General features: G+C 59.8%; 1 long non-coding RNA gene across 1 annotated transcript; it reads left to right on the top strand.

Moving 5' to 3' along the window:
- The first annotated feature begins 5,948 nt into the window (after nucleotides 1–5,948).
- Nucleotides 5,949–11,344, top strand: LOC138101706 (uncharacterized). Its single transcript, XR_011147235.1, has 3 exons — nucleotides 5,949–5,979; nucleotides 8,038–8,142; nucleotides 11,258–11,344. It is a non-coding gene; the product is annotated as an uncharacterized lncRNA (long non-coding RNA).
- Nucleotides 11,345–12,322: the final 978 nt, after the last annotated feature.

Genomic DNA, 12,322 nt, shown 5'->3' with positions numbered 1-12,322 from the left:
AAAACCCCAACAGTCACCCAACATCACCCCTGAACCACACCAAAATGCACCCCAAATCACCCCAAAAATCCTAAAAACCACCCCAAAATCACCCTAGAAAAACCCCAAATCACCCCAAAATCACCCCAAAACTCCCCAAAACCCCCCCCCGGCAGGCTGGGGCTCTCCTGCACAACCGCCGTGAGTGGACCCAAAACCCCAACATTCACCCCAAAATCACCCCAAACCCACCCCCAAAACCCCCCGGGCACGGCTGGGGCTGTTCCTGCACAACGCCCTGAGTGGGACCCCAAAAACCCCCAAATTCACCCCAAAACCACCCCAAACCCACCCAAAAATGCACCCCCAAAATCACCCTAAAAACCACCCCAAAATTCACGCCAGAAAAACCCCAAATCACCCCATAAATCTCCTAATCCCAGCTGGGGCTGTTCCTGTACAATGCCCTGAGTGGGACCCCCAAAAACCCCAAAATTCACCCCAAAAACCACCCAAAAATTCACCCCCAAATCACCCAAAAAATCCCTAAAAACCACCCCAAAATTCACCCTACAAAAACCCCAAATCACCCCAAAATCACCCCAAACTCATCCCCAAACCCCCCCCCCGGGCACGGCTGGGGCTGTTCCTGCACAACGCCGTGAGTGGGACCCCAAAAACCCCCACATTCACCCCAAAACCACCCCAAAACCACCCCAAAAACCCCCCGGGCCCGGCTGGGGCTGTTCCTGCACAATGCCCTGAGTGGGACCCCAAAAACCCCCACATTCACCCCAAAACCACCTCAAACCCACCCCCAAAAAAACCCTAAAAACCATCCCAGAATTCCCCCAAAAACCCCCAAATTCACCCCAAAACCACCCCAAACCACCCAAAAATTCACCCCAAAATCACCCAAAAAATCCCCCCAAAAACCACCCCAAAATCCCCCCAGAAAAACCCCAAATCACCCCAAAACCACCCCAAAATTCACCTCCGAATCCCAGCTGGGGCTGTTCCTGCACAATGCCCTGAGTGGGACCCCAAAACCCCCAAATTCACCCCAAAATCACCCCAAACCCACCCCAAAAAAAAATCCTAAAAAACACCCCAAAATCACCCCAAAAACCCCAAATTCACCCCAAAATCACCCCAAACCCACCCCAAAAAAAATCCTACAAAACACCCCAAAGTCACCCAAAAACCCCCAAATTCACCCCAAAATCACCCCAAACCCACCCCCAAAACCTCCGAATCCCAGCTGGGGCTGTTCCTGCACAACGCCCTGAGTGGGGTCCCAAAAACCCCCAAATTCACCCCAAAACCACCCAAAACCACCCAAAAATTCACCCCAAAATCACCCAAAAAATCCCTAAAAACCACCCCAAAATCTCCCCAGAAAAACCCCAAATCACCCCAAAAACCTCCTAGTCCCGGCTGGGGCTGTTCCTGCACAACGCCCTGAGTGGGACCCCAAAAACCCCCAAATTCACCCCAAAATCACCCCAAACCCACCCCAAAATTCACCCCAAAATCACCCAAAAAATCCCTAAAAACCACCCCAAAATTCACCCTACAAAAACCCCAAATCACCCCAAATTCACCCCAAAATCACCCCAAACCCAACCCCAAAAAACCTCCGAATCCCAGCTGGGGCTGTTCCTGCACAATGCCCTGAGTGGGACCCCAAAAACCCCCAAATTCACCCCAAAACCACCCCAAACCCACCCCAAAACCACTCAAAAATTCACCCCCAAATCACCCAAAAAATCCCTAAAAACCACCGCCAAAATTCACCCTACAAAAACCCCAATCACCCCAAAATCACCCTAAACCCCCCCCAAAAAAACCTAAAAACCATCCCAGAATACCCCCAAAAACCCCCAAATTCACCCCAAAATCACCCCAAACCCACCCCAAAAAAACCCTAAAAACCATCACAGAATCCCCCCCAAAAACCCCCAAATTCACCCCAAAATCACCCCAAACCCACCCCAAAAACCTCCGAATCCCAGCTGGGGCTGTTCCTGCACAATGCCCTGAGTGGGACCCCCAAAAACCCCCAAATTCACCCCCAAAACCACCCCAAAACCACTCGAAAATTCACCCCAAAATCATCCAAAAATCCCTAAAAACCACCCCAAAATTCACCCTACAAAAACCCCAAATCACCCCAAAATCACCCCAAATTCACCTCCTAATCCCAGCTGGGGCTGTTCCTGCACAACGCCCTGAGTGGGACCCCAAAAACCCCAAATTCACCCCAAAATTACCCCAAACCCACCCCAAAAAAAACCTAAAAACCATCACAGAATCCCCCCCAAAAACCCCCAAATCACCCCAAAACCACCCCAAACCCACCCCCAAAAAAATCCTAAAAAACACCCCAAAATCACCCCAAAAACCCCCAAATTCACCCCAAAACCACCCCAAACCCACCCCAAAAAAAACCTAAAAACCATCCCAGAATCCCCCCCAAAAACCCCCAAATTCACCCCAAAATCACCCCAAACCCACCCCCAAAAAAAACCTAAAAAACACCCCAAAATCACCCCAAAAACCCCCAATTCACCCCAAAATCACCCCAAACCCACCCCAAAAACCTCCTAGTCCCGGCTGGGCTGTTCCTGCACAATGCCCTGAGTGGGACCCCAAAAACCCCCAAATTCACCCCAAAACCACCCCAAAACCACCCAAAAATTCACCCCCAAATCACCCAAAAAATCCCTAAAAACCACCCCAAAATCCCCTCAGAAAAACCCCAAATCACCCCAAACCCACCCCAAAAACCTCCTAATCCCAGCTGGGGCTGTTCCTGCACAACGCCGTGAGTGGGACCCCAAAAACCCCCAAATTCACCCCAAAATCACCCCAAAACCACCCCAAAAAAACCCTAAAAACCACCCCAGAATCCCCCCAAAAAGCCCCAAATCACCCCCAAAATCACCCCAAAATTCACCTCCGAATCCCAGCTGGGGCTGTTCCTGCACAACGCCCTGAGTGGGACCCCAAAAACCCCCAAATTCACCCCAAAATCACCCCAAACCCACCCCAAAAAAACCCTAAAAACCATCACAGAATCCCCCCCAAAAACCCCCCAAATTCACCCCAAAATCACCCCAAACCCACCCCCAAAACCTCCGAATCCCAGCTGGGGCTGTTCCTGCACAATGCCCTGAGTGGGACCCCAAAAACCCCAACATTCACCCCAAAATCACCCCAAACCCACCCAAAAATGCACCCCCAAAATCACCCAAAAATCCCTAAAAAACCACCCCAAAATTCACCCTACAAAAACCCCAAATCACCCCAAAATCACCCCAAACTCATCCCCAAACCCCCCCCCCCGGGCACGGCTGGGGCTCTTCCTGCACAACGCCGTGAGTGGGACCCCAAAAACCCCAACATTCACCCCAAAACCACCCCAAACCCACCCCCAAAACCCCCCGGGCACGGCTGGGGCTGTTCCTGCACAACGCCCTGAGTGGGACCCCAAAAACCCCCAAATTCACCCCAAAACCACCCCAAACCCACCCAAAAATGCACCCCCAAAATCACCCTAAAAACCACCCCAAAATTCACGCCAGAAAAACCCCAAATCACCCCATAAATCTCCTAATCCCAGCTGGGGCTGTTCCTGTACAATGCCCTGAGTGGGACCCCAAAAACCCCAAAATTCACCCAAAACCACCCAAAAATTCACCCCCAAATCACCCAAAAAATCCCTAAAAACCACCCCAAAATTCACCCTACAAAAAACCCCAAATCACCCCAAAATCACCCCAAACTCATCCCAAACCCCCCCCCCGGGCACGGCTGGGGCTGTTCCTGCACAACGCCGTGAGTGGGACCCCAAAAACCCCCACATTCACCCCAAAACCACCCCAAAAACCACCCCAAAAACCCCCCGGGCCCGGCTGGGCTGTTCCTGCACAACGCCGTGAGTGGGACCCCAAAACCCCCACATTCACCCCAAAACCACCCCAAACCCACCCAAAAATTCACCCCAAAATCACCCAAAAAATCCCTAAAAACCACCCCAAAATCCCCCCAGAAAAACCCCAAATCACCCCAAAACCACCCCAAAAATCTCCTAATCCCAGCTGGGGCTGTTCCTGTACAACGCCCTGAGTGGGACCCCAAAAACCCCCAAATTCACCCCAAAACCACCCCAAAACCACTCAAAAATTCACCCCAAACCCACCCCAAAAAAAACCCTAAAAACCATCCCAGAATCCCCCCCAAAAACCCCCAAATTCACCCCAAAACCACCCCAAACCCACCCCCAAAAACCCCCCAGGCCCGGCTGGGGCTGTTCCTGCACAACGCCGTGAGTGGGACCCCAAAGACCCCCAAATTCACCCCCAAAACCACCCCAAAGCCACCCAAAAATTCACCCCCAAATCACCCAAAAATCCCTAAAAACCACCCCAAAATCCCCCCAGAAAAACCCCAAATCACCCCAAAATCACCCCAAAAACCTCCTAATCCCGGCTGGGGCTGTTCCTGCACAACGCCCTGAGTGGGACCCCAAAAACCCCCAAATTCACCCCAAAATCACCCCAAACCCACCCCAAAAAAAATCCTAAAAAACACCCCAAAATCACCCCAAAAACCCCCACATTCACCCCAAAATCACCCCAAACCCACCCCAAAAAAAACCTAAAAACCATCACAGAATCCCCCCCAAAAACCCCAACATTCACCCCAAAATCACCCCAAACCCACCCCCAAAACCTCCGAATCCCAGCTGGGGCTGTTCCTGCACAATGCCCTGAGTGGGACCCCAAAAACCCCCAAATTCACCCCAAAACCACCCCAAAACCCCACCCAAAAATTCACCCCCAAATCACCCAAAAAATCCCTAAAAACCACCCCAAAATATCCCCAAAAAAACCGAAATCACCCCAAAATCACCCCAAATTCCCCTCCTAATCCCAGCTGGGGCTGTTCCTGCACAATGCCCTGAGTGGGACCCCAAAAACCCCCAAATTCACCCCAAAAAAAACCCAAAATCTCCCCCAAAAAATCCAGATCACCCCAAAACCACCCAAAAATCCACCCCAAAAAACCCCAAAACCAGCACCAAATCACTCAAGAATCACCCCAAATTCACCCCAAAACCAGCCAAAAATTCACCCCAAAGACACCCCAAAAATACCCAAGAATTCACCCCAAAATTACCCCCAAAAATTCACCCCAAAATCACCCAAAAATTCACCCCAAAAAAAAAAAACCTAAAAACCACCCCAAAATCACCACAAAAACCCCAAAATTCACCCCCAAAAACCCCAAAACCAGCACAAAAACCACTCAAGAATCGCCCCAAAATCACCCCAAAAACCCCCAGAACCACCCCAAAAAAAATCCTAAAAAACACCCCAAAATCCCCCCCAAAAACCCCCAAAATCACCCCAAAAACCCCCAAATTCACCCCAAAATCACCCCAAACCCACCCCAACTTCACCCCAAAATCGTTTCTGGGATCCCCAAAACCCAAAACCCCCCCAATGTCCCCCCATTTCCCCCCAATGTCCCCCCAATGCCCCCCCAATGTCCCCCAATGTCCCCCAATCCCCCCCAATGTCCCCCCAATGTCCCCAATGCCCCCCCAATGTCCCCCAATGTCCCCCAATCCCCCCCAATGCCCCCCCCAATGCCCCCCAATGTCCCCCAATGTCCCCCAATGTCCCCCCAATGTCCCCCTCTGCCCCCCCAATGTCCCCCCAATGCCCCCCAATGTCCCCCAATGTCCCCCAATGTCCCCCCCAATGTCCCCCTCTGCCCCCCCAATGTCCCCCTCTGCCCCCCCAATGTCCCCCCAATGCCCCCCAATGCCCCCCAATGCCCCCCAATGCCCCCCAATGTCCCCTCTGCCCCCCAGGTCCCCTCCCACGCCCCCCAGGTCGAGGCCGCGTGGCCGCAGCTCCGGCGCCGCTTCAGCTCCGCCCGCCGGGAGGGGGAGGGGCTGGGGGGAGGGGCCGCGAGAGACCTCGGCATGTACGGGGGGAGGGGCGGGGGGGAGGGGTGAGGGGCAAAGGGGAGAGGGGCGGGGGGGGAGGGGTGAGGGGCAAAGGGGGAGGGGCAAAGGGGGAGGGGTGAGGGGGGTAAAGGGGAAGGGGCAAAGGGGGAGGGGCAGAGGGGGAGGGGCAAAGGGGGAGGGGCAAAAGGGCAGAGGGGGGGAGGGGCAAATGGAGCGGGGCAAAGGGGTAAAGGGGGAGGGGCCAAGGGGGAGGGGCAAAGGGAGGGGCGAGGGGGCAAAGGGGAAGGGGCAAAGGGGGAGGGGCAAAGGGGGAGGGGCAAAGGGGGGAGGGGCAAAGGGGGGAGGGGCTGGGGAGGTGCAAAGGGGGAGGGGCAGAAGGGCAAAGGGGGAGGGGCAAAGGGGTAAAGGGGGAGGGGACAAAGGGGGAGGGGCAAAGGGGTAAAGGGGGAGGGACAAAGGGGGGAGGGGCAAAGGGGGAGGGACAAAGGGGGGGAGGGGCCAAGGGGGAGGACAAAGGGAGGCGGGGCAAAGGGGGAGGGGCCAAGGGGAGGGGGAGGGGCAGGAGGGAGGGGCAAATGGGGGAGGGGCAAAGGGGCAGAGGGGAGGGGCAAGGGGGCCAAGGGGGAGGGGCCAAGGGGAGGACGGGCAAGGGGGGGCGGGGGCAACGGGGGGAGGGGCCAATGGGGAGGGGCAAAGGGGGGAGGGGCCAAGGGGGAGGGGGAGGAGGGGCAAAGGGAGGAGGGGAAAGGGGGGGGAGGGGCAAAGGGGGGAGAGGCCAAGGGGGAGGGCTAAAGGGGGGAGGGGTAAAGGGGGAGGGGCTGGGGGGGGGCCATGGGGGGTTGGGGACATTGGGGGGGGAGGGGTGTGGAGGATATGGGGGGAAGGGCAGGGATGGGGGAGGGGCTGGGGGTCATGGGGAGGTCACGAGGGGGGAGGGGGTGTGATGTGGGGGGAGGGGGCGTGAGCTGGGGGGAGGGGCAGGGTCAGTGACTGGGGTCCCTGGGGGGGGGTCAGGTCCCTGTTTGGGGGGTCCCGGTGGGGGGTCCCCATCACTGATGGGTCCCTGGGGTGGGGGGTCAGGTCCCTGTTTGGGGGTCCCGGGGGGATCCTGGTCCCTGATGGGTCCCTGTTTGGGGGTCCCAGTCACTGGTGGGTCCCTGTTTGGGGTCAGGTCCCTGTTTGGGGGGTCCCGGTCACTGGTGGGTCCCTGTTTGGGGGTCCCGGTCACTGGTGGGTCCCTGTTTGGGGGTCCCGGTCACTGACGGCTCCAGGGGGGGGTGGGCTCAGGTCCCTGTTTGGGGGTCCCGGTCACTGATGGGTCCCTGTTTTGGGGGTCCCGATCACTGGTGGGTCCCTGTTTTGGGGGTCCCAGTCACTGGTGGGGTCCCTGTTTGGGGGTCCCGGTCCCTGACGGCTCCAGGGGGGGGTGGGGTCAGATCCCTGTTTGGGGTCCCAGTCACTGGTGGGTCCCTGTTTGGGGGTCAGGTCCCTGTTTTGGGGGTCCCGGTCACTGGTGGGTCCCTGTTTGGGGGTCCCAGTCACTGATGGGTCCCCTGTTTGGGGGTCCCGGTCACTGGTGGGTCCCTGTTTGGGGGTTCCCCGGTCCCTGACGGCTCCCTGGGGGGGGTGGGCTCAGGTCCCTGTTTGGGGGTCCCAGTCACTGGTGGGTCCCTGTTTGGGGGTCCCAGTCACTGATGGGTCCTGTTTGGGGGTCCCGGTCACTGGTGGGTCCCTGTTTGGGGGTCCCAGTCACTGATGGGGTCCCTTGGGGGGGGGGGTCCCAATCACTGGTGGGTCCCTGTTTGGGGGTCCCAGTCACTGATGGGTCCCTGTTTGAGGGTCCCGGTCCCTGACGGCTCCGGGGGGGGTGGGCTCAGGTCCCTGTTTGGGGGTTCTGGTCACTGATGGGTCCCTTGGGGGGGGTCCCGGTCACTGATGGGTCCTGGGGGTGGGCTCAGGTCCCTGTTTGGGGGTCCCGGTCACTGGTGGGTCCCTGTTTGGGGGTCCCGGTCACTGGTGGGTCCCTGTTTTGGGGGTCCCGGTCCCTGATGGCTCCCTGGGGGGGGTGGGCTCAGGTCCCTGTGCCGCCAGGACCCGCGCTGTGACCACTACCTGAGCCTGGACGCCGACGTGACCCTGAGTGACCCCGGGGTGCTGCGGGCGCTGCTGGAGCAGAACCGGTACTGAGCACCCCCGAGTGACCCCTGAGTGACCCCTGAGTGCCCCCTGAGTGACCCTGAGTGACCCCGGAGTGACCCCTGAGTGACCCCTGAGTGATCCCTGAGTGATCCTGAGTGAGCCCCTGAGTGAGCCCTGAGTGACCCCGAGTGACCCCTGAGTGACCTCTGAGTGACCCCTGAGTGACCCTGAGTGACCCCGAGTGACCCCTGAGTGACCCCTGAGTGACCCCTCAGTGACCCTGAGTGACCCCGAGTGACCCCTGAGTGACCCCGAGTGACCTCGAGTGACCCCAGAGTGACCCCGAGTGACCCCGAGTGACCCCTGAGTGACCCTGAGTGACCCCTGAGTGACCCCTGAGTGACCCTGAGTGACCCCTGAGTGCCCCCTGAGTGACCCTGAGTGACCCCTGAGTGACCCTGAGTGACCCCTGAGTGACCCCCGAGTGACCCCTGAGTGACCCCAAGTGCCCCCTGAGTGACCCCAAGTGACCTCTGACTGACCCCTTGAGTGACCCCTGAGTGACCCTGAGTGACACCTGAGTGAGCCCTGAGTGACCCGAGTGATCCTGAGTGACCCCAAGTGACCCTGAGTGACCTCTGAGTGACCCCTGAGTGACCCCTGAGTGAGCTCTGAGTGCCCCCTGAGTGACCCCTGAGTGACCCTGAGTGACCCTTGAATGATCCTGAGTGACCCCTGAGTGACCCTGAGTGACCCCTGAGTGAGCCCTGAGTGACCCCTGAGTGACCCCTGAGTGAGCCCTGAGTGACCCCTGAGTGACCCCAAGTGACCCCTGAGTGACCCCGAGTGACCCCTGAGTGACCTCTGAGTGACCCCTGAGTGACCTCTGAGTGAGCCCTGAGTGACCCCGGAGTGACCCTGAGTGACCTCTGAGTGACCCCTGAGTGACCCCTGAGTGACCCCTGAGTGACCCCTGAGTGACCCTGAGTGACCCCCGAGTGACCCCTGAGTGACCCTGAGTGCCCCTGAGTGACCCCTGAGTGACCCCAAGTGACCCCAAGTGACCCCTGAGTGACCCTGAGTGACCCCCGGGTGACCCTGAGTGACCCCCGAGTGACCCCTGACCCCTGAGTGACCCCTGAGTGACCCCGAGTGACCCTGAGTGAGCCCTGAGTGACCCCTGAGTGACCCTGAGTGACCCCTGAGTGACCCCTGAGTGACCCCTGAGTGACCCTGAGTGACCCTTGAATGATCCTGAGTGACCCCTGAGTGACCCTGAGTGAGCCCTGAGTGACCCCTGAGTGACCCTGAGTGACCCCAAGTGCCCCCTGAGTGACCCTGAGTGACCTCTGAGTGACCCCTGAGTGACCTCTGAGTGAGCCCTGAGTGACCCCGGAGTGACCCTGAGTGACCTCTGAGTGACCCCTGAGTGAGCTCTGAGTGCCCCCTGAGTGACCCCTGAGTGACCCCTGAGTGACCCCCGAGTGACCCCTGAGTGCCCCCTGAGTGACCCCCGAGTGACCCTGAGTGACCCCTGAGTGACCCCCGAGTGACCCCTGAGTGCCCCCTGAGTGACCCCTGAGTGACCCTGAGTGACCCCAAGTGACCCCTGAGTGACCCTGAGTGACCCCCGAGTGACCCTGAGTGACCCCTGAGTGACCCCGAGTGACCCTGAGTGAGCCCTGAGTGACCCCTGAGTGACCCTGAGTGACCCTTGAATGACCCTGAGTGCCCCCTGAGTGACCCTGAGTGACCCCTGAGTGACCCCTGAGTGACCCCCGAGTGACCCCTGAGTGACCCCAAGTGACCCCTGAGTGACCCCAAGTGACCTCTGACTGACCCCTTGAGTGACCCCTGAGTGACCCGAGTGATCTGAGTGACCCCAAGTGACCCCTGAGTGACCTCTGAGTGACCCCTGAGTGCCCCCTGAGTGACCTCTGAGTGACCCCTGAGTGCCCCCTGAGTGCCCCCTGAGTGACCCCTGAGTGCCCCCTGAGTGACCCCGAGTGACCCCTGAGTGACCCCTGAGTGACCCCTGAGTGACCCAAGTGACCCCAAGTGACCCCTGAGTGACCCCTGAGTGACCCCCGAGTGACCCCTGAGTGACCCTGAGTGACCCCTGAGTGACCCTGAGTGACCCCCGAGTGACCCCTGACCCCTGAGTGACCCCTGAGTGACCCCTGAGTGAGCTCTGAGTGCCCCCTGAGTGCCCCCTGAGTGACCCCTGAGTGACCCCTGAGTGCCCCCTGAGTGACCCCTGAGTGACCCAAGTGACTCCCGAGTGACCCCCGAGTGACCCTGAGTGACCCCTGAGTGACCCCTGAGTGACCCCTGACTGACCCCTGAGTGACCTCTGAGTGAGCCCTGAGTGACCCCTGAGTGACCCCTGAGTGACCCTGAGTGACCCCCGAGTGACCCCTGACCCCTGAGTGCCCCCTGAGTGACCCTGAGTGACCCCTGAGTGACCCCTGAGTGACCTCTGAGTGACCCCTGAGTGCCCCTGAGTGACCCCTGAGTGACCCTGAGTGACCTCTGAGTGAGCCCTGAGTGACCTCTGAGTGACCCCTGAGTGAGCCCTGAGTGACCCCCGAGTGACCCCTGACTGCCCCCTGAGTGCCCCGAGTGACCCTGAGTGACCCCTGAGTGACCCCAAGTGACCCCTGAGTGACCCCTGAGTGACCCCAAGTGACCCCTGAGTGACCCTGAGTGACCCCTGAGTGACCCTGAGTGACCCCTGAGGGACCCCTGAGTGACCCTGAGTGACACCTGAGTGACCCCTGAGTGACCCTGAGTGACCTCTGAGTGAGCCCTGAGTGACCCTGAGTGACCCTGAGTGACACCTGAGTGACCCCTGAGTGACCCCTGAGTGACCCCAAGTGCCCCCTGAGTGACCCCTGAGTGCCCCCTGAGTGACCCCCGAGTGACCCCTCAGTGCCCCCTGAGTGACCCTGAGTGCCCCCTGAGTGCCCCCTGAGTGCCCCCTGAGTGACCCCAAGTGCCCCCTGAGTGACCCCTGAGTGACCCCGAGTGACCCTTGAATGACCCTGAGTGCCCCTGAGTGCCCCCTGAATGCCCCCTGAGTGCCCCTGAGTGACCCCGAGTGCCCCCTGAGTGCCCCCTGAGTGACCCCTGAGTGACCCGTCCGTGTGCCCCCAGGCCGGTGCTGGCCCCGCTCCTGACCCGTCCTGGCCACCTCTGGTCCAACTTTTGGGGTGCCCTGAGCCCCGAGGGCTTCTACGCCCGCGCCCCCCGACTACGTGGAGATCGTGCAGGGCCGGCGGCGGTGAGGGACGGAGGGGACAGCCTGGGGACAGCCTGGGGACACCCTGGGGACACCCTGGGGACACCCTGGGGACACCTGGGGACATCGGGGACACCCTGGGGACATCGGGGACACCTTGGGGACAGCCTGGGACACCCTGGGGCACCCTGGGGACACCTTGGGGACACCTGGGGACACCCTGGGGACACCCTGGGGACACCTTGGGGACACCCTGGGGACATTGGGGACACCTGGGGACATTTGGGGACACCCTGGGGACAGCCTGGGGACATTTGGGGACATCCTGGGGACACCCTGGGGACACCTGGGACACCTTGGGGACACCTGGGGACACCCTGGGGACACCCTGGGGACACCCTGGGGACAGCTCTGGGCACCTGGGGACATTTGGGGACACCCTGGGGACACCTGGGGACACCCTGGGGACATTTGGGGACACCCTGGGGACACCTTGGGGACACCTGGGGACACCCTGGGGACACCCTGGGGATGCTGGGGACAGCGGGGACACCCTGGGGACATTGGGGACACCTTGGAGACCCCCTGGGGACATCCTGGGGACACCCTGGGGACAGCGGGGACACCCTGGGGACATTTGGGGACATCCTGGGGACACCTGGGGACACCCTGGGGACATCCTGGGGACATTGGGGACACCCTGGGGACACCTTGGGGACACCCTGGGGACATTGGGGACACCTGGGGACATTTGGGGACCGCCTGGGGACATCCTGGGACACCCTGGGGACAGCGGGGACACCCTGGAGACATTGGGGACACCCGGGGACACCCTGGGGACATTTGGGGACATCCTGGGGACACCTGGGGACACCCTGGGGACATTTGGGGGACATTGGGGAAACCCTGGGGACAGCAGGGACACCCTGAGGACACCCTGGGGACACCTGGGGACACCTTGGGACACCCCAGGGACAGTG

Source organism: Aphelocoma coerulescens, unplaced genomic scaffold, assembly GCF_041296385.1.
Source record: "Aphelocoma coerulescens isolate FSJ_1873_10779 unplaced genomic scaffold, UR_Acoe_1.0 HiC_scaffold_433, whole genome shotgun sequence".
Lineage (NCBI taxonomy): Eukaryota > Metazoa > Chordata > Aves > Passeriformes > Corvidae > Aphelocoma > Aphelocoma coerulescens.
The sequence above is the reverse complement of the archived record's forward strand: the minus strand, read 5'-3'. Positions and strand labels throughout refer to the sequence as shown.